Source organism: Mesoplodon densirostris, chromosome 16 (genome assembly GCF_025265405.1).
Source record: "Mesoplodon densirostris isolate mMesDen1 chromosome 16, mMesDen1 primary haplotype, whole genome shotgun sequence".
In the NCBI taxonomy this organism is placed as follows: domain Eukaryota; kingdom Metazoa; phylum Chordata; class Mammalia; order Artiodactyla; family Ziphiidae; genus Mesoplodon; species Mesoplodon densirostris.
The window spans coordinates 2,790,294-2,811,465 of record NC_082676.1 but is presented as its reverse complement, the minus strand read 5'-3'; the positions used below and the strand labels follow the sequence as shown (position 1 = coordinate 2,811,465).

At 52.3% G+C, this 21,172-nt stretch overlaps 1 protein-coding gene across 2 annotated transcripts in view; it reads left to right on the top strand.

Annotated features, from left to right (window-relative positions):
• Positions 1-21,172, top strand: part of CDH4 (cadherin 4) — a 559,330-nt gene that overhangs the window by 3,006 nt on the left and 535,152 nt on the right. The gene's annotated exons all lie outside the window — the stretch shown is intronic.

Below are 21,172 nucleotides of genomic sequence, written 5' to 3'. Positions count from 1 at the left end.
ATGGGAGGGGAAATAAATCAGTTCTTTCTTCCCTGAGGTTTCGAAGTGGCACCGCAAACACCTCGGCGTGTGCCTTCCCTCCCCGCATCGGCTTCCCAGAAGCGGCTGCATTTAGCCGATTCCAAAGTGATGGAGGGAACCAACTTTAGTGGAAGCATCAAAGCTAAGTTTCAATATTCAGGGCAAAATCATGCTCAGGCTGCCGACTTCCTCCCCAGTTTTCTGTTTTAGGGAATACAGCGTCCCCGCCACGAGCACTGACAGCAGATCCTTTGTGTGCGGGGGAGCGCTCACAGAGTTGGTTGAGTCTTCAGATCCTGTCTGTGGAGACAGCTCGTTGACCTACTGTGTGTGCCTGGTTCTGTTAACCAGGATCTTACTTGGCACCGAGTCCAGCTTTTCTAACTTATTTGTTGTCCTCTGAGTTGACTATTAACATAGGGGTGTGATACTCTGGACTCTTTCACTGATTATCCAAAAAACAAAAAGCAACGGCAAAAAAACGCAACCTCTTGGCAGTTGGCCTAGAAGCGGGCTGGGTATGCTGTAGGAGTGAGCATCTATGGTAAGAGTTTTCAAGAGATGCTTTGTTAATTGCACAGTGGGTGTCATTTGAGACCGCCTTTCAGGATCTGTGGGTTTATGCGAATCCCTGTGTGTGCACAGAGAAGGCCCGGAAGACTCTGTCACTCGCAGTACAAATCAGGAGAGGCTTACTGCGGTCCTGCTGTTTGTGTGTCCTGAGGCTGGCATCCTTACCACCTCCCCAGTATGGAGCTAAACTTGATAAGATCTTGGCATATCAATTTTACTCAGGAATTTAAGAAAAAGTACCTCTATTTTTGTAACAGCAGGTGCTACATACTATGGAAGAGAATGACAGATGATTCTCTTTTCTTAATAAAATGTAAGATTTCCAACTAGCATCTCCTCTCTCTCCTGGTGGACTGTGCGGGTCCAGGCTGACCTGCCCTCTGCTCCTAGCCCATGGGATGGGGAAGCCTTGGTCGCTGGCTGGATGCTGGCCTGCCCCGTATGGCCCAGGACTCCATCATCGTACGTGAACTTGGACCAGCTCACAGGCTGTGTGGATGCACGACTCATATTCTCGGCACTTATTTATACCTGCGATGAGGCCCAACCCAAACCTGGTTGAGGGGGAAATCACAGAGTATCTCCCTCACCTGCGTGTGCCACCCCCTCTGTGTTCTCAGGGACAGAGAGGTTTTATCTTAGAAATAATTTTACACATATGGAGGCACAAGCTACCACTGCATACACTCAAGCCACGGCAGATAAAAATCTCTGTTTATGTAGAAAACTTTGCAAACGACAGGACCACAGTGAAGATGCATGTGTCGAAAATAAATAAGTGGCACAATATTTCTGTTATCCTGGTAGGAATCAAGTTAAATAGATAATGACTACTTACAATTGAGTTATTCCAGTGGAGAGAGCTTAACCTTAATTTGACAAGCAAAGCTTCACAGAGTTCCCGTTTTATTCTAAATGCGCCGTAAGCCATTAATGACTGCTTTGCGGTTCCTTCTCTTTGCCGGAGTCAGCTCACCGGCAGCCCCGAACATCCAGACTCCAGAAGGAGAGATTTGTTACACAGTAATTAACTTGTTTATGATAAATGGGTGGAAGAAATGTTGTGGCATTTTGTTTTATGTCTAAATGAAAAGCATTTGCATTCAAAAAATTTCACGCTAATTAGGCTTAAAACAGTTTTCCCCAGTAGGGTAGCAGATACTATGGTATTGGGATCCTTTTGAGTGGCGGGCAGAACCGCTACGTATGCTGTGTGGAGTGTTTGTTTAGCTGACCTGTAGTTCCTGGATCCCCTCCGCGTTCTGTTTCCTGTCTGTGCGCTTTCTGGTGAGTACTCGAATGTAACTGCACACACCCTTACACCGTGGTGTGTTTCCAGGGTCGTTCACTGATGGCCGTGATCACTGGTGCATGGTAATATCTAAAATAGGATGGTTGAGCCCTTTTCCTTACGTGACAACAGAGCGTTCTCTACACCATAGTTTAGCATTGGGTAGTGGCTAAGCTGGTGTCTTTTTCTCGGCTTTGTTAATAATTAACAGTCAGCCCGGCCCGAGGCTGCAGCTGATGCACTGACCTGCATCGCTCTCTCATGGCGGGCAGAGTTCTGCGAAAACTCAGACCAGCTTCAAGGTAACCCCACAAGGATGGGAGATTGAGGGGCGGCTTTGTGGGAAACCAGCTCGGATGCGTCGTATGTGTCCTCGCTCCTGGAGAAGAGGGTGACGTGTGTGAAAATGTTGTCTGCCAGGGCAGGGGAAGTGGGGTCTGGACATTGCCCGACGAGTTCAGATAATACAGAAAGAGGTGCCTTGTTTCTGATGACTTCATTTACTGAGACTGCCTCAGAAAAGCCTTCCCTCTCCCATATCCCAGTGAGTTTATGACCATCTTGTGCCCTTGACCACACTTTGCTTTCTCATTGGAGAATTTATATTATCTGGTCAATCATCTTTCTTACTTAAACTGTAAGGTTCATGAGGGCAGCAGCCCCGTCACTCTGGTTTAACATTTAGAATGTTCTGGGCCAGCAGGATAAAACCCAATTAACAGAATCTTACATGAATGGGGGTTCATTTTTCTCACATAACCGTGAAGAGATAGGTAGTCAAGGGCTGATCAGGTCAGTGGCACCATCTCATGCCTAATCTTTATTCTTATCATTCTGCCACCTTTAGTTTGTCAGTGTATTGCCTCACCATTGTAAACTGGCTGCTGTGGCTCCAGGCATTGCATTTGAGTTCACAGCAAGCTAGAAAAAGGAGGGAGTAGCAGCACCATCTGCATCTCTTCCCTGTATCAGAAAAGCAAACACGTTCTCAGAACCCTTGCTGAAGTTCTCACTGGCAAGCACTAGGTCACATTCCACTCCCAGTGGAAAGAGGTGGGGAGGCTGGGAAGCAGAGAATTGCACAGTCTGACTTAGACCTGTTATGATCCATCACCTGGTAGATGAGTAAATTGCTACTTGGAGCAGAGTTGGGGGTCTTAGGAAGGAAGAAGGGAGGAATGGGTACCGAGGAGACAAGCATCAGTGTCTGCCACGTAAGGTTTCCCCAGCTTCCAGCACCCTACCCAAAGCCGAGTAACAGGCAATGCATTGTAGAACGAATGACTCATTTGTGTATCAAGTCACACAGAGGGAGGGACGGTTGAGGAGAGACCAAATGCATGCAGGGGTCTGGAATTGGCATCTAAGAAATCGCCACAATGTAATGACTGTGGCCAGAAGTACCGCTATCTTGTCTTTACAAGTATGTTGAAAATAGCCGCTTTACCCTCCTCTGTGAAGACAGGTAACTCTTGCCAGGGTGGAAGGTGTCGCTAGATGCGTGGACCAGACGCTGAGCAAGTCTGACTGCACACCTATCACCCAGTGTCATGCTTGCCTTGTGGGGCCGTGGGTGTGCAACCAGTGTTGTCAAATGAAGTCATGAATAAGCCAGAAAATGCTGGCACTGTGGTGTTTCTGAGTCCCCTCCATCAACTCACAGATAAGTGGGAGCTGCTCTGAATGTTCAAATAAATGGCATGCACGACAAAGCAACCATGTGTGCTATGAATCACTGGACACTGCGGGTTGCCTGTCCAGTATCCATTCTATCCCTCTTCCTTACTAACAGAACCTCTTCCTTACTAATGAAACCTCTTCTGTCCTGATCCGGCTGGCTCACACTGAGCCCTGTTTAATATACTCACACCTCTGGTAGACTTTGACACCAAGGTGGCAATATGGCCCTTTTCTGGTCAATGGGATCTAACTAGGTTTTTCTGTTAGATGAGACTTGTGGGAAAGCTGTTTTTTTCATGGTAAAGAGGAACAGACTCAGCTGGCCATGCCTTCTTTCTTTTGCCCTTACCTTTTTCTCCTGCCTGGAATATGGATGTGATGTCCGGGGCAGAGCAGCCATCTTGTGACTGTGAGGATGGTGGAGTAGGAACTGGATCTCAGGTGGCATCCTTGAACAACTGCAGACCTTTCACTGTCCCCTGAGAGATGAGAAAAATAAGGATAAAACACCGCAGTCGAGTTTCTTGTGGCGTGCAGCTAAATGCAATCCCTGCCTTTGGGAAAGCAAGAGCTGTGCATGCTAGCAAGTGCCTGTCTTTCCCTCGGGAAGCTCAGAGCATGTTTCATGCTCTGCCCTGAGCCTCTCTCCATCCTTTGTTTCTTGGGCCTTGGCCTTACCCTTGCTCTAGCGGCCCTCTGCTCCTTTGTAAATAGTATCCACGTCCAGCACACTGGATTGCCGAGAGCATGTCTGGGCACTCGGTAAATATTTGTTGAACAGAAGAAATGAATAGTCACCACTTCAGACTCTCTCTTTGGCCAGGATATGACTGAATCATTACATATATTAAGTCAGGGATGTCTATCTGATCCACCCATCCCAGAATGTGAACTCTCTGCTGGCTCTCTTAGCCACCCTCTTCCAGGAAGCCAGGAGATTATGCACTGGGAATCTTGGTCTTAACAAAGACATGGAGGTGAGTGGAGGTGAAGCAGGACTGAGGCCCAGCGGGTGGCTTCCACTGGCTCTAAGCCAGGACTTTCCTTGCTCTTGAAGCCAAAGGAGGCTCCTTTGAGCACCCAGACCTCACTGCCTTCTGTTGGTTGTACCTCAGGTGTCCCCTGAAAAGGAGCACCCAGAGCCCCTGGTAGTGGTGGAGACCATGGTACCCCTCTGGCTGTCTTTGGGGCCAGCCTTGCCTTTCCAGGGACCAGTGCTGTTTTGGGTTTCTCAGCAGCCTTTCCCTGCTATAATTTTGCCTGGTCGCAGAGTTAAGAGGTTTAGAAAGGGAAGTTTATATACTTAGAAAGTGGCTTCTATCAGATAAGAGGTAAGAACAGCACAGTGATAAAGCACGAAAAGCCTGCTTTATGCGCTGCCCACACGCCAAAGCTCACGCCGATGGAGGGCCCTGATAGCCGTGTTTAAAACCAAAAGGAGGCCAAGGACTGCGGCCCCCTGCCCTCGGCCACCACACCGCGTGCGGGCCTGGCCACTGCTTCTGTTGCTCCCCCTGCAGCCCGGAGGGAGGTGCTAGTGCCTGGCCTTCCTCACTGGGTCCCTAAGGCCATGGATCAGGAGCGCCCCCCCAGCACCCTCTAACCCGTGTGCCCTCTCTAGTCAACTGTCATTAAATAAAAATCCTCATCTCAGAGGCACACACACCAGTTAGATGTGAGGATGACGGACTCATCCACACTGCAGTTTGAAGATTAAGATTTTTGCATTTCAGAAATATGTATTTTAATGGAGTCTTAGGATGAGGGAATGTGAAACTTTATATACTTATAATATAACATTGCGTTCCAGCTGGGTCTGTGCCAGCCTCTGCACACATCCCGTGTAATCCTCCCAAAAGCCTTGCTGGGGAGGTAAAATTATTCCCATTGTATGGATCAGAAACTGAAGATTAAGGAGGTTGAGAGATTGGCCTAAATGCATGCAGTTCGCTCTGTTTTCCCTCTTTGTCCAGACCCACACTCTTAGCTTGTTTACATCTCCCCTGTAATGTGAACGGAGATGGTTTCTGGAGCACTTGAGTGGACAGGAGACACCCCACATGTTCGAGGGCACCGTCATAAAACCGGCAGTTATCAGGCATTCAGATGTGCTAATTGTTTCTCATCTTGAACGTTTGGAACAAGCAGAGCCCCAGTTTATCCAGAAGTGCTTGACTGCAGCTGCTGACGTGCAAGGGCCCATCTGAAGTGGGTCCAAACTTGGTGGACACCTTGGGTTGGCAAAACTGGCCTTGGTTTTAGAAGAGCAGGATTCTGTGATGCCAGCAGGAATGTGCGATTCCGGGCATGTGGCAGAGTCCCAGAACCACACTCTCACTCAGCTCTCAGACTCTGCCCACGTTGGGGACACAGCAGAGAAAGCCTACAGGAGCCAGCCGTCCTGGCACACATCTGATGGGGGCAGGGCTGAGGCTCGGGACAGTGTCATAAACCACTCCCGCTGCAGCTCAGAGCCTGGGGGACATCGATGAGGCTCCTGAGAAAAGCTGACAACCCTGGTCTGAAGGAGGCCGCCCACCTGACCAGGCCGGGCTTCCTGGCACCACCTCTGTGGTACGTGGGGGCTGTGCGGGAGAGAGGGCCCTCCGTCTGCAGGTGGTCCTTTCTGCCTGGTCCTGGGGTCCTCAGTGTTTGAGGGGCCTCCGATTCTAGGTCCTTCCCTCCTTCCTTCCTTCTGTCGTCCTTTCTTTGTCTTTGGAGCATGGTTACGTGGAGGCCAGAACTAACCACAAACTGACAGCCAGTGAGGAAGCCAGCACTCATTTTTTCAAAGAATGTTCCTGTTATTCTGACCCTTTGAAGGAGCAGTTCTTACTCCGATGGGGCTTCCCTGGTGGTGCAGTGGTTAGGAATCCACCTGCCAATGCAGGGGACATGGGTTCGAGCCCTGGTCCGGGAAGATTCCACATGCCACGGAGCAACGAAGCCCGTGCACCACAACTACTGAAGCCCGCGCTCTAGAGCCTGTTGAGCCACAACTACTGAGCCCGCGCACCTACCGCCCGTGCTCTGCAACAAGAGACGCCACTGCAATGAGTAGCCCCCGCCCGATGCAACTAGAGAAAAGCCCGCACACAGCAACGAAGACCCAGTGCAGCCAAAAATAAATAAAATAAATCACATTTATTAAAAAAACATTCTTACTCCGAGTGAATTCCACTATACACGATGCTGTAAGCTGCGTGACTGTCTTTCTGTCAAGGGTGGTAAAGTTCTCCCCCGTGTGCTCTTGTAAAACCTCGTGGCACTTGTTTTTCTTGTAATCTTCAGAGAGGACTGTGCTATGTTGTAAGACAGGCTGGTAAAAGCACTCCCTTTTTGCTTAAAAACTAAGAATTTTGGTGACTTTTTGCCCAGGCTCTAGGCTGCCCTCTCCTGGTGGCCTCTGGTACTGTCTCAGCCACCTCTCCCCACCTCCACTCCTTTTCTTAAACAAAAGAGAACAAAACTGAACAAAAACCTGCTTAATTATCTTTGACTAGTGTATGCTACCAAAGGCCCTTTCCCTTCCAGCCTGCATCAGGGGCACGTAGTGTTTTTTGAGGACTTATTATATGCTAATATGTAGTCACATTTAATGCCTTCAAGACACCTGTGGGCTCAGGGCAGTCAGAGGCCACGCCCCCAGATCACCTGGTCTGTATGGGCCCTATGACTTTCCGCTCCCACACTGCCTTTTCCAGGGAGGAATTTGCTTAGATTATGGATTGTATGCGTTTCTTAGTGTGGTAGAAGTGACCCATAAATGTAGCAGCTTAAAAGACACCGATTTATCAGCTTGTTCTTCTGGACATCAGACTCCATCCAACATGGGTCCCCCTGGGCTAACATCCAGGTGTGGGCAGGCTGGATCCTTCTGGAAGCTCCGGGGAGAATCCGTTTCCTGCGTTTGCAGCTTCTCGAGGCCCCACTGCTGTCCTTTTCTCGCGGCCCCTTCCTCTACCTTCACACCAGCACCGGTGCAGCTCCCCACGGTCACATCACCTTCCCCGACTGCCTCTTCTGCTCATAAGGACCCCGTGAGGACCCTGGGCCCCCCACCCCCAGATAGTCCAGCATCACCTCCCATCTCAGGTCCTGGACTTGAGCACATCTGCAGAGGCCCTTTTGCCACGAAGGTGACGTACTCGCAGGTTCGGGGATTCGGACGTGGGTGTCCTTGGGGCCTCGCGCAGGCTGCCGCATGCTGAGGACCTGCTGTGTGTCGGGCTTTGTGCTGTGTTGTTCACTCGGCTCCTATGGACCCTCGGCAGTTCATGCGGGCACCCCCGCTTCACGGAGAGGAAAGTGAGGCCCAGGGCGATTCAGTAACCCAGTGGGAGACGGGTTAGGGAGGCCTGTTTGCATCCAAAGCTGCAGCCCTGAGCCCTGCCCCCCATGGCCCTCATCCCATCCTGCCTCACTCTAGGAGCTCCTGCCTACGGTGTCTCTAGTTAGGACTCTGATTGGCAGCTTCCTTGTGGGTCCTGAGATGGGGATGTGCCACTCTGGAGACTCTGAAGGGTGACGGTGGCCACAAAACCCGTCTGAAGCACCTTCCAATCCGGCTGCTTTTAACTGCGCCTTGTTTAGCTTCATTGTGTTTTCTTGCCGCACATGGAGATTTAGGAAGGATTAAGGTAAGCCTTCAGTGACAGATAAATGTCTGCAGGGCAGGGGAGTGCCACGCCCTGCCTGTCAGGTAGGAGGATGGGCCTCCTGGAGGTGGGAGCTTACCTGCCCAGGGAGAGGCCCCGGGAGAAGCTGCAGGCCTTCCTGGCCTGGAACAGGTGTGCTTTCCGCTTAGAATACAGTTTAATTCAGTTCCAGCCGCGGGGTCGGGGTGCAGACCCCACGTCTGTCCAAGAAGGGGACCGCGCCCTCCTCATCCTTGAGCCAGGTAGCGAGGACGGCTCGCCTTCCGGACCAGCCCCCTTAGGGAGTGCGCACCGGTGCATGGGCGTCTGACTTGGAGAAATGTCAGAGTTTCGTTTCGCTTGGTTTTTGCTGCCCAAATGTGTTTGAACACCTCCGATGCTGATCTGCCTGGAAAGCCAAGAGGTACCCTCGGTGTGCATGTGTGCTAAGCTTGCCGTCGCAGTCTCCTGCATCCAGCAGGGCAGGGGAGTGAGGGTGGGAGAGGAGCTGAATGGGGGCGGCCCTCCCTTCTCTAGGCCTTGGTTTCCTTATCTGCAGAGGGGCAGGATGTCCAAGTGTGGTCCAGGAACTGCCTGCCTGGGGGACACTGTTAAACCCGGCAGGCCCCTGGGTCCCCTCCCACACCAACTGTAGCGGGTTGGATAGTGTCGACTTAAAAAAATGCAGTGTGGGGCTTCCCTGGTGGCGCAGTGGTTGAGAGTCCGCCTGCCGATGCAGGGGACACGGGTTCGTGCCCCAGTCCGGGAGGATCCCACATGGCCGCGGAGCGGCTGGGCCCGTGAGCCATGGCCGATGAGCCTGCGCGTCCGGAGCCTGTGCTCCGCAACGGGAGAGGCCACAACAGTGAGAGATACCGAAAAGAAATAAATAAATTTTTAAAAAATGCAGTGTGAGAGTCGTGAGTTAAGTTTTACTGGGGGCAAAATGAGGACTATAGCCTGGGAGATAGCATCTCAGATAGCTCTGAGAAACCGCTCCAAAGAGGTTGGGGGGAAGGCCAGTATAGATGTGATTTTGGTGAAGGGGGAGTACATGCAGTCAAACACATATTTTTTGCAGAAAGTTTCTGCTAGTCACGAGGAGCAGACGTCACCATGAAGGATTTTAGTGCTTTTCTAGGTACGAGGAGATACAAGAAGTGGGCTCATAAAATCAGCTCCTGAAAACATCTAACTATCTGAAGCCCTGTTCTGCCACTTTTTCCCAGAGCACAGAGTGCCTCATCTCTGCTCTCCACCCTGAGCTCCTTTCAGGGGGTGTCGAAGGTCAGCGGCTGCAGCAACTGCTGCAGGATTAAATGTGATTTAATCCTTGTAGAGGTGGATGGCAAGTGCCCATGGCAAGGGCCAATTCATGGTTGACAACGGTGGCCCCAAAAGATACACCAACCCAGAACCTGTGACTGTGACCGTGCTTGGAGAAAGGGTCTTTGCGGGTCCAACTAAGCTAAGGATCCTGAGATGAGATCACCCAGGATTATCCAGGGCCCTGCATCCAGTGACAAGTGTCTTTATAAGTGACAGAAGAGGAGACACACACAGGGGAGAAGCTACGTGACGATGGAAGTAGAGCCTGGAGTGATGAGGCCACAAGCCAAGGACACCTGGGGGGCCAGGAGCGGCAAGAGGCGGGAAGGACGCTCCCCTGGAGCCTGTGGAGGGAGTGCAGCCCTGCCAACTTGGATTTCAGACTTCTGGGCTCTAGAACTTCACGAGAATACTTTTTTTTTTTTTTTTTTAAGTCTGTGGTCACTTGTTACAGCAGCCCGAGGAAACTCACACATGCACTGAACTAGAAATCCTGGGTCTGTGCCCTAGGACGCTGCCTATTTAATCCAATTGCCAGGGAAGCTGATGTTCCTTAAAGCCTGAAGGCTCCAGGTCTAGAGGACGTTTACCTTCAGAATTCCAGCGCTCAGCATCCCTCATGAGAAAGTGTGTTTTCCGCGAGGGGGTCTGCCGGGAGGTAACCAGCATCCTCAAGTGCTGCTCAGGTGGGCGGTGGGAAGGATGCTGTGGTTTCCATCTCCCCAGAACAGTAAATGGGGCACATCGGTATAGAAATGTAGGCTCTCGTATTATAAAGCCTGACACGGAACAGTTTCATTGGAATTAAAATGTATGTGAACATTTGCTCTCCTCCCATTATCCTTCCCGGTCAAGTGGAATTTTAACAAGGATTATAGCTCAGATAATATCACATAGATACACTGTAAATATTTTGTTAACCTGAAGGTCTGCATTTGGGAATGTATCGTTGAACCACTACTGCTGCAGAAGGAAAGGCACGCTCCCTCTGCCACTGTGGAGACGTGCGTGAAGGAGCGGGTGCTCTCTGGAAGGAAAGCACTCATCGAATATGCCTCTTCTCTCCCCAGAACTGCTTTACTCTGCAAATGCAGAAAAGCATTATTTCTGGCTCCCAGGGTCTCGTTTCCGTGTCTCGAGCAGCCGCGTTTTTGCTGCCTGGCCCCTTAGCTCTCCGGAAAGCAGAGGTGAGCGGGCTTTCCCCAGGAAGGCAGCTGCTCAGCTCAGGTTCCAAGGCCCTGACCCTGTCCCTGTCCGTCTGTGGCTGCACTGCAGGTAGCCTCCTGCATTCCTGGGACCAGACTGTTGCAAGCCGCCCTGCCTGCTGGGTCTGTGTTGACGGGTAGCCCTGGGTATCCCAGGGGGCTCCAGGTCTTAACTGGGAGGGAGTGGCTGTGGCCATCCTGTCTGTCTTTTGGGGTTGGGATGGGCAAGCAACCCAAGGGCCGGCGACCAGCATGGGAATGGGCCTGGCCTTTCCATGACCACTGCCACTGGGCACCAGGATTCTCAGGCCCCACGCGCTGCTCCAGCTGGTCCCTCGGGCTGCATGCGACACATCTCCCCACGAGTGACCCAGGGCAGCCGGAGCAGAGGCGGAAGGGCCCTTGGGTTGGAACGTTCTGGATCAGCCGTGTTGTTGCTTTCTCTTGATGGTCAGGCTGTTTGCATGGCATTGGTTATGCATGCTGTAAACTGGGTGAGCTGGGTCATGCAGCCCCTGTGGTGAGCACCAGGCTCCCACGGGCGCCCTGTCCCATGCCTGCGTCCAGTCCCATCTGAGGAGTTGAGAGGACCGTTGTTCTGTTTTCTAGTCTGTGGATCTAGGCTTCCTCTGCACCAGGCACCTCGCCGGTGCTGACCACCACCCTCTGAGGAGGACGCATTATTAGCCCCCTTTTGCGAAGCAGGGGACGCTGATACTGGATGGTTTGGGGACAGTTGTTTAAGTGGGGCAGCCTGCCTCCTGAGGCCCGCCCTTGCCCTGTCCTGTCCATCACCTTGGCCCCGATTCCCCCCACGGAGACCAGGCACCCCCGAGGCACGGGGTCTGATAGCCCGGGGGGTGCAGACCTGGCGCCCCCGTCATCAGCTGTGTGGCCCTAGGCACGTGCCGTGTCTGATGTGACCGCCGGCACTGCTTCCCCAGGAGGAAATGACAGTTCACTGCCCAGGCTGGTCTCAAGGGTCCAGCAGGACTGACGTGTGACCTGCAGGAAGCCGAGTGTGGCCTGTGGACGGCAGGCCACCGCCAGCCTGCATCGTGGTCATGGCTCTTGTTAACAAATGACCCCGACTCTCCTCCTCCTCGCCCCTGAGATGTGATGAGCTGGCCTTTGGAGCAGTATGTTTTCCATTAGACGGCAGCTTGATTTGATATTTTTTATGGTTTTGTTTGGGGACTTTTTCCCTTCTTGACCTTTACATTCTTACGTGTGGCCAGAGACCTTTTGGCAAAAGGCATGTTTTTAAAATTGAATAAACAAATGATGGAGAGGCTTATTTAAAGCTTTGTAGGCTCACGGGGAATGGAGGCCGCACATGGACATAATTTCACGACCGTTATTTATTAATAGGGCTGGGTATGATTGGATTATGTCATATCACATTTAATGCTGGGGCGTGACGAGCTAATGGAGTCATTAGGCAATGACTGTCCAAAGAGAGCTGTCACCGTCCTGCAGGCCCCTCACTGTTTGAAGCCGGATGGATGCTTTTTTCTCAAGTTATCTTATTCTTTCCCACCTTCCCTCAGATACAAAGAAGGGATTATACCACTTGTCTTATCTAGTTCTTACATTTTAAGATAAAAACAGAATACCAGCAAAGGGCTGAAGGCGATAAAATTGTGATCAAAAGTCCGTAAAATTATAGAACTATATTTTTTTGAGAACAGAGAGGTTTCACAGTGACTTTTTTTAAAGGAGCTGGACAGCTTAAGGATTTCTCTGCAGAAAAGTGTAAGATATACTTCCATGTAAGAAAACAAAATTGTTCCGTGCTTGAAAGGTTAATGGCTGGTAAACGTCAATTTTCTACCATGCTGCCAAAATTGCAGCGGCCTTTGAAATCCATTTTGAAGTCTTGGATCCTTTGAAAATGATGAGGGGCAGGGGTACCGCCTGAACCTCAAGTGTCTTTCCTTCTGGCTGAGCAGTGGCACCTTTGCTGGAAGGGAGGGTGTCTCCCAACTGGTGGGAGTGTTTCACTGGGGTATTTTTGGTATAAACACTTAACAAATGCTCTGGATTTCTAGTCCTAGAAACTGCAGATGCGTCTTTATGACATAAGATCTGTCCCCCACCCCGATAAACCTGAACTGTATTTGTAGGTCGTCCTGGGATATTTGCATTTGAAATACTATAAGCATAGCCTTCTCTAAAGATCTTTGATCTTAAATATGATGATAGCGACAGACTTTTGTTGCAGCCCCTAGAATTAGAATGGGGTTGTCTCCACTTTTTGGAATTCCAGCACACAGAGGTTCTGGAACTTTCCAGAGTTTCACAGGATAGACTAGGGTATGGGATGGGAGAGCCTTCTCATCTGAGCCTCTCCCACCTCTCTCCACGTCTTGTGTGCTTTACGTGGGATGCAGGTTTGCTCGGGCAGAGCAGATGCCTGTAATTAGAGGAAACTTGTAGTGCCTGGCTTGAAGGATCATCCCTTGTGTGTTAATTTCCCAGTGCCCTTCGATTCCCACCATCTTCCGCTGTATTAAATGCAGCCCATTGACAGGGGCGCTCCTTCTTCCTAAGTGACAGAAGACGGTCCTCACGTCCAGCCTCGCTGAATCAGCGCAAGGGAGGGGCCAGGGGGCTGCCTTTCTGATTTCTTTGTGAGCAGGACTGAATTCCCCTCGGGCTGGCGTGGAGCCACAGGCCTGGACTCCAGCATCTTACACCGTGAGGCTTCGGCCTGGAGGGTCACGTGTCTGTGTTTAAATCCTCTGTGCTCACCTGATGTAGCATTGGTGGTTCTCACCTGTCAGCCTCACACAGTGGGCGAGGCCACGTGAACCTAAAATAGGAATTTGATTTTTCAGCCCCGTCAGCCTGGAGGTTGGGCCTTTCCCCCGGAAGAGGTGCCGCTCACGTGATGGTTCGGTCACGATGTGAGAGAATCTTGGTTTTGCCTTTTCCCGCTTGAAAGATCAAAATGAAAGGTGACAGGTCTCCCCTCAATGCGCCAGGTTTGGTGGCGGGGGGCAGGTCGGGACTCAGAGGCTGTGTTTAAATCAGGCAGCTGATTGTGGGCGGGGATGGGAAGGGGCGCAGGGCTGAGGGAGAAAGACCAGAAGAGAGGGGACTTGGTTGCTTCCTTCTTTAACATAAAATTGTGTCATGAATGGCCCTTCCTCCCCGCACAAAAGAGGCACCAAGAAGAAAATTCTTTTCAAGCCAGGCCTGCGTCCTCCCGGCAGCCCCTGCGCTGGCAGACATGCTCCATTGTTGGGTTCTAAAAGGAGGATTCTGGAAGGATGTCACTCGGTGACATGCAGATAGAAAACCCCCCAGTGGCTTTCTAAGGTTACAGCTTCAGGGAGGCACTAATTGGTCACCTCGTCCAGCCCCAGGGGAGCAGAAGGGCTGCTCCCAAGATAAGGAGGCTGCAGACCCCCTCCCTCTAAATCTGCTGCTCCCCGTGGGCAGCAGATCCCACTGTTTTCTCCCTTTGAAAGGTGGTTATTTTATCAGGGAGGCATCCCCTCCTGCAGCTGTTTAGGCGCTGCCGTACTGCATTTCTCTTTTCAGTTTTGAAATATTATTTCCTTCTTGCTTAAATGCCACGCGGGTAAAAACTTTTGTCGATGGGAGACGGCATCGTGGGTGAGGGTGTTGTTTCTCGCCCAACTTCCTAGTCTCTCTCCTGGGTGGTGAAGGCTGATGGTGAGATCGGGTGCGACTCTGGACGCTTGCCTGTATTTTTCTGAAGGAGTCTTGAGCTCTGAGTGTCAACCAGCAGCTGCGGAGGCAAACGCTTATCTGTTTATTTCCTAACATATTGTGCTGTTAATCTCAACTCACTGTCTACCAGTGGAACTGCTCTTGGTGAGACTGTAGCCTCTCTCCAGAAAGTTACTTGATTTTTGATGTAAGGAAAAGGATTAATGCAGTTGGGCTTTGATAAGGCTGGCCGTCTAGCGTGGCACAGACACGCTCATCCCAGCCATATCACTGACCTCGGATGGTTACGGGAGCACTGAGGAGCGGGAGCACTGCAGAACGGCGATATGGAACATGCAGAGATAATTGTAGTTTTGCTATTTAAAAAATAAGTCTAGTGTTTTACAATGTTAAAATGATAACCTGTTTAGGGAAACTCGCGGTGCCTGTCTCTTGGCACAGAAAAACCTCTTCTAGCAGCTTGACTGGACCCTATTAACCTATTTTTATTTTCCTGAGCAAAAATTAAAGTCTCATTTCTGTTTGAACTCTTAAGCTTAGAACGTAGGACCAGAAGTACATGTCTGCAGTTTTGAACTGAACATAATTACATAGATTTTGTACCTGTGATGTGTTTATGCCTTTGCTTTTAAATGATCTGAAGGGTTGAGGTTAGATGCACTTGGTTAGACTTGGGGTAAGTGCCTTGATCTACGGGGGCATTCTTGATCCAGGTGCTGATCTCGGGGCTGGGGGAGAGACGACTAGCAGCCCCCGTGGAGCAGTAGATAATTGTGACCCCATGCTTCTGCCGTCTTCCTGTCCCCACACTTGTCACTAATATATTGCGTTGTTCATTTTGCCATTGGTGATGGTGATTCACTTCATAAACCCTGTGGGTCTTTGGATTCCTAGATGTCGAAGTAACCATAGCTATCCTTGACCTATTATCAATGGATCCCGGAGAGTCTTAGGCCCCTCGTGCCATGTTCCCCGTGGCTCTTTCCCTTCTTCCCCATGGCATGCCCACCCTGCCAGGCACCAGCATTGAATCACCTGCCCAGGTAGCTAGAACCTGCCAGCCCTCCCCTGCTCTGTGCCTTTGTCTTGGCCGCCACCCTTCCCAGCTTGCCCCTGCATCTGGGGGATCTTCCAGAGCCTCCTGATTCAAATGTCATCTCTCCACTGGGCCCTCCTTTGGGGTCTTCTCCCTTCCCTTCTGCCTGAGCTAAGTGACATTAATTCCTTCCACCTCCCTTGCCTCGTAGTTTTATTAAAATATGCAATAATGTAATGTTGATTGTACTCTCCTTTATGGCTGCCCCAATTATGGTCTTACTCTGAGTGTGTGTGTTTTCTAGGTAACTGTGTGTTAGGTCTGGAGAGAGAAGATAGATGGCCCAGCGCACACCCAGGGAACGCCTTCCCAGGAAGGGATCTTTGCAGGAGAAAGAGATGAGCTTTTTCCACCTTCTGGAGGAGGCAGAGCCTGGAACTGACAAGCAAGAAAATACGAAAGTGAGATAATTAGAGAAGGAGGGGCATAAAATGGAAAAGCCAAAGTATTTTTCATTTTGCAACTCTGTGTTAGGACTCACTCAGTTTATTTATTAAGCCGTTATCAAAGTAAAGTGAGACAAGTGGGTCTCAGTCTAATGAAATTGCCCCTCTGTGGGCCGTGTTAGCTTCAGGTATTCTGAGCATAATTGGATAACAACGACAATTATTGCACCAGAGTTTTAGTGCCGGCCAGCCTCTCCCTCTGTGCTTTTTTCTGCGCAGAGGTTCATAGGCCTTCTGATGAAGCTGGGGCCGGGCTGACTGTTCCAGCTCCAGTCCAGACCAGGAACTGCAGACTGGGTGCCCATCAGGCCAATAGGCCCTCACATTTCAGCTTCTGGCACTTTTCTCTGTGTTGTAACCTGGGTGAAAAGCACCTCTGCTGTCATCTGGTAAACTACTCAGCAGGCTGCTTGGCTGGTCTGGGTATCTGTGAGGCAGGTGGTTCCTCGCCCGGGGGTCAGGGCGCCAAGGACAACCACCTACTGACTTCTGATTTTTAAAACTGTTTGACCTATGCCCCCTCCCTGCCACCTCCACCCCTCCCCAGGTAGGCCTGTCTGCCAGTATCATTTCACTGCTGAGAATCGGGCACCTCTGTAAAATTATGCTGACCTGAGGGGATCGAGATCCAGAGGTGCCTGTGTGCTTAAATGTGCAGGAATCAAACCGCTTGGCTGATAACTTGGTATCGATTCATCTCCTTCCCCTGCTTTGCTGAGCCCAAGGCCTCCCAGATGAGGTAGTGATGTTTTGAGGTTGTAGTTAGGCAGGTAGTTCTCATTCTTGATGCTGAAATGACATGTCCGTGGGCTGAGGACTGGCTCTTTATCAGGGCTCGGCTCACAGGGACTCCAGGCAGCAGCCCACCTGGCTGGGGGGTGGGGGTGGGGGGAGGGGATGCCTTTCCAGCTGCGAGAACCAGAGGCCCTATCCTGGGGCTCAGTCCCCAGGAAACAGCTCAGGGCTTACAGTAATTGTTCCAAGAGGAGAACGTTCAAAGTGCAAGAGAAACAGAGGCTACTGGGCAGGAAGGGAATGTGTGTGTGGGGGTCTCCTCCAGGAGCGCAGAATTGAGACTCTACAGGTCACCCCTCGCTGCTCTGGGTGATGAGCCTGTGGGATGCTGCAGGCTCTGAGGAAGGGCCTGGGGGCCCTGGGGCCTCACCTGCACGGGGGGCCAACTGACTCAGTGATCCGGAAGGCGTGAATCTGATGAGCTTCACTTCTTAAGCAGGGGCTCGCTTCAGAGTCCGACAGCGAGGCTCCTTCCGTGTGGAAACTAAGGGCTGACCTGCGGTGTTCGCTGTAGCCGGTGCCGTAACAGACACTGGAGGCTGTGGAAGTGTGCTGAGCTTGCTGGGAGCTGCAGACCTAGGGTGGGTCTGCTTCTGGCTGCCCCCGCCTCTCGTTCTGAGGGCCGCCCACACTCCTGCATTTCTAGGGGTGAGAAGCCCCGTGGCCCCGTGACTGCCTTTCCTGAGAGCTGTCCCCTCTAGGTCTCCACTGTAGCCGGGCTGCACGGAATGCACATCCGGGAACGCTCGCGTGCTGGCCAGGCGGCCGGGCCCCGCTGGGAGGCTCCAGGCGCCTGGTCCTCCTGCCAGCGGGTGGCTCAGGCCTCGCAGGGGCCTGGCTGCCTCTCAGCTCTTGCTTTTAAATGCGGCCTCTGCCAAAATGCCAGAAGGAGCTTCGGAAGGAGAGCCGCAGCCGCCCTCAAGGCCGCGCGCCCTCCTCATCCTGTCCCCTCGCCGGGCTCCGGGCTAAACCACGTGCCCTGTGCCCCGGCTCCCTTCTCTTCTTCATCCTTGTCCCGGGGCCCCTGCGGGGGACCCTCTGCCCTGCTCCTGGCGCTCCTTCCTGTCTCAGGCACTTGGCTCCTGGCCCCTCGCCAGGGGGGGGGGTTGTCCCTGTCCACCCGTCGCCCTCCTGGCCCCCCTCTTCTGTCTGCCTTGGGGCGCTGTGGAAACAGCCCAGGAGCCCCTCCTGTTATCCTCTTGTCCGTCACGCCTCCCTCTGCTGCATCATGGTTGTGAGAGCACGCGGGCCGGTGCTGGCCGGGCTCAGAGGGATACTCACGGCCGGTCGCTGAGTGGGTGACAGGTCGTGTCCCTGCTCTCCTCTAATCCCCCCGACGTCATCCACGGCCCTGCCAGCGCAGGTTCTCGTGGCTGTCACACTCCTTCCCACTCCCCCAGTGCGGCTCCCTGCCCCCCTCGCGCCCCCATAGCTGGAACTCCTCGGCCCTCCATCCCTTTACTTTCTTTCCTTCTTTCCCTTCAGGCAGCAAGTCCTCTCTGGAGGCCCCCTGCCCCTCCTGAGTGGGCTGGGCCCCCACCTCTCCGCTGCCCCTTGACGGTCCCTGCCATAGAGGCCATCATGCGGCTCGGCCTGGGGCCCCCTCCCAGTGCACCTGCTGGGGCCAGTCATCCACGGGTGCTGTCCTCCCGGATGGGAGAAGGATCCTGCCCCCGAGGCTGGAACCTGGGCGCCCTCAAAGCCCCCAGGGGCCGGGGGGCAGAGGGGAGACAGTAAGGGGTGTTGAAGACTCGGCGCCTCTGAGGGTGGTGCCCTGGCCTGAGTGCTGGGGGGACGCAGACTTGGCCTTGTTTCCAGTTGCCAGACACACAGGCAGTCTGGACCCTGGTGTGAAAACTCCCAATCTTGTAACATTCCACAAGCCACGCACAACAGGTCTCTGGGCCGAACATCAGGTTGACAGTCTGTGACCGTGGGTTGGACTCTGCTCTGTGTCACAAGGCCAGCACTCCGGTGAGCCTGTGACACCGTCTTGAAGCTGCGTTGCTGGACAGGAGGGGACACCTTAACCAGGGCCCACTGGTTGCAAGGAAGAAAACCTCTCTGGGGAGAAGGAGACGGCCCGCCTGGCATCTTTAGAATAGGGCTCCGTGCTGACCGCAGGCCAGAGGCCCGAGTGGACGGCGGTGCCCAGGGCCTCCAAGGTAGGACCACCCTCCTGCTGGCTGTGACCCTCGACCGCTGGGGCTGGGTGGGCAGGGTGCATGGTCCTTTGGGGCTGGGCCTCGGGGCTAGGTGTGGTGCAGGCAAGCAGTGCGGTGAGGACAGCTTGTTTTGATCAGAAGCCCCCGCCGAGGTGGGAAGCGGATTTTAACCGCACTTTGCTCACATACAGGCTTTCGGAGCCTGAAGACCCCCAAAGCGTCGGGCTCTGCGGTGCCTCCCTGCATCCGAAGGATCCAGGGTTCCCGTGGCGCATGCAGCGTAGGAAAAGCCACCGCCCTTTACATTCTCTTCCAACACCAAGGCCTTAGGTTGGCACCAGGATGTCCGTATTCTTGAGAATCTCACTTTTTCACAAAGGGAGCAAACACCAGGCATGAAGCAAGAATTTAATGATATTATTTTGCTTTTACCGTGCTTGTTTACAAGCGCAATGTTAGCCAGCGATACAAATTTCCCTTTTAAATGCAAGTACTTCCATAAAACCACAGAGTCAGTTAACATAAAAGCCTTGGGGGTGACCGCAGTTGCGTGACTCGTGACTCGGTGGCTTCGCGTGTGCAGTGTGCCCTTGCTGCCCTGGTGAGGACCCTGGGGCCAGGACGTCCTCGGCAGCTTTCCAGTCGTGCTGCTCGCTCTGAAGGAGGGGCCGGGGGCAAGGGGCAGCAGTGTCCAGGTAAGTTCTCATAGCATCACTGTTCCCAACATTTTGACAGCTCTTGACGGTTGCTTCTCTTTGTGGTACGTGCTACCGGTTTTCCATTTTCCCTCGGTGATGAAATGTTTCCTTGGAAGTCGTGAATTTTTTTTAGAAAAATGGGAGGGAAAATGGTAAGGTGGTCCACAGATGGGGCAGAGAGCCTGGGCCCAGCTGTGGACAGAGCTGCGTTGGAGTCCTGAACAGCCCAGCGTGTGGGCGGGCCTCTCTGGTGGCTCGGAGCTGTCAGAGTTCGCGGTGGGCGAGGGTTTCCCTCCACCCGCCCCCGCCCCAACCCCCTGCCGGCTCCAGCACTAACGTGAGGCCTTGTGGGGACCCAGGCGAGCCCCGTGTGCACCAGGACAGCACCAAAACTCATGGTGGGAGTCCACATGGCCAGCACCGAGGCCTGAGGGGGCATGTGTGTCTAACGTTCGTCGGGGTGGACCCTAGAATGTGCATCTCTCACAAGAGGACCCAGCATCTCCTTGTCCGCCAGCCTGGCTACTCCCAATAAAAACAAATAAAACAGCCTGCCCCTGCAGAAGGAGTGAGCCCTGGCCCCATTCTGGATCTGTTTGGATGTTGCTTTGAAAACTCCAGCTGCTGTGGAGAGAGCCACACAGAGGAGGAAAAAGACAACTGAGGAAGAGGCCGGTCAGGAGCAGAATTAATGAGGCCATAACGCAAGAGTTAACCTCTGGGAACACGTGTTGGATAAGATGCTTCTTTCTCAAAAGCAACTGCCTTTCATCCTTCTCTCTCTTACTTTAATAGAACATTTTGCATTTTTAAAATGTCAAACAATTTACTTTTGAAAACTTGATAAACTGAAAAACACACAAAAAGTAAGTTGGTGTAAGTTTGTCTCCCTCCCCTGAATAGCCACATTTAATCACTTGGCATGTCAGGCGTGGGGGTGTGTGTGCGTGTGCACGCGCTGTGTATAGGCATGGTATGACATCACGAGTACACACGTGTGTGTAGTCATGTGGGCACCCTTGTGTATTGTATGTACCTGTGTGCAAGCATGTGGGTGCTGTTGTGTGTACATACCACACGTGCACACACATTCAAGTGACTGGTGTGATGATGTGTGATCATGGCTGTAGCGTGTGTTCGTATGTGCACACGTGCTGGGTGAGAGTGGTACATACATGCATATGAGCATGTGAGTGTGGTGTGTGCATATGTGCAGACATGTGTTTGTGCACGTGTGCATGTGTAGTGCACAAATGTGTGTGCCTGTGTGGTGTGCACGTGTGCATGCATGTGGCACGTACGCATATCCAGTACGTGTGGGGTGCCTGTGTGGTGGAGGACTAGAAGGACGTTTCCAGTTCTTTGCTGCTGAAAATGATGGATGCTGAAGAAAATCTATGTAAACGCATCTCAGGGCACATCTTTCATTACTTCTTTATGATGAATCATTAGAGGCAGAATTCAGAATTTCTGGTTCAGAGGCTCTGTTTGTTACATGGCTCTGGATCCACACATGTAAAGGATGTTTCAGGGG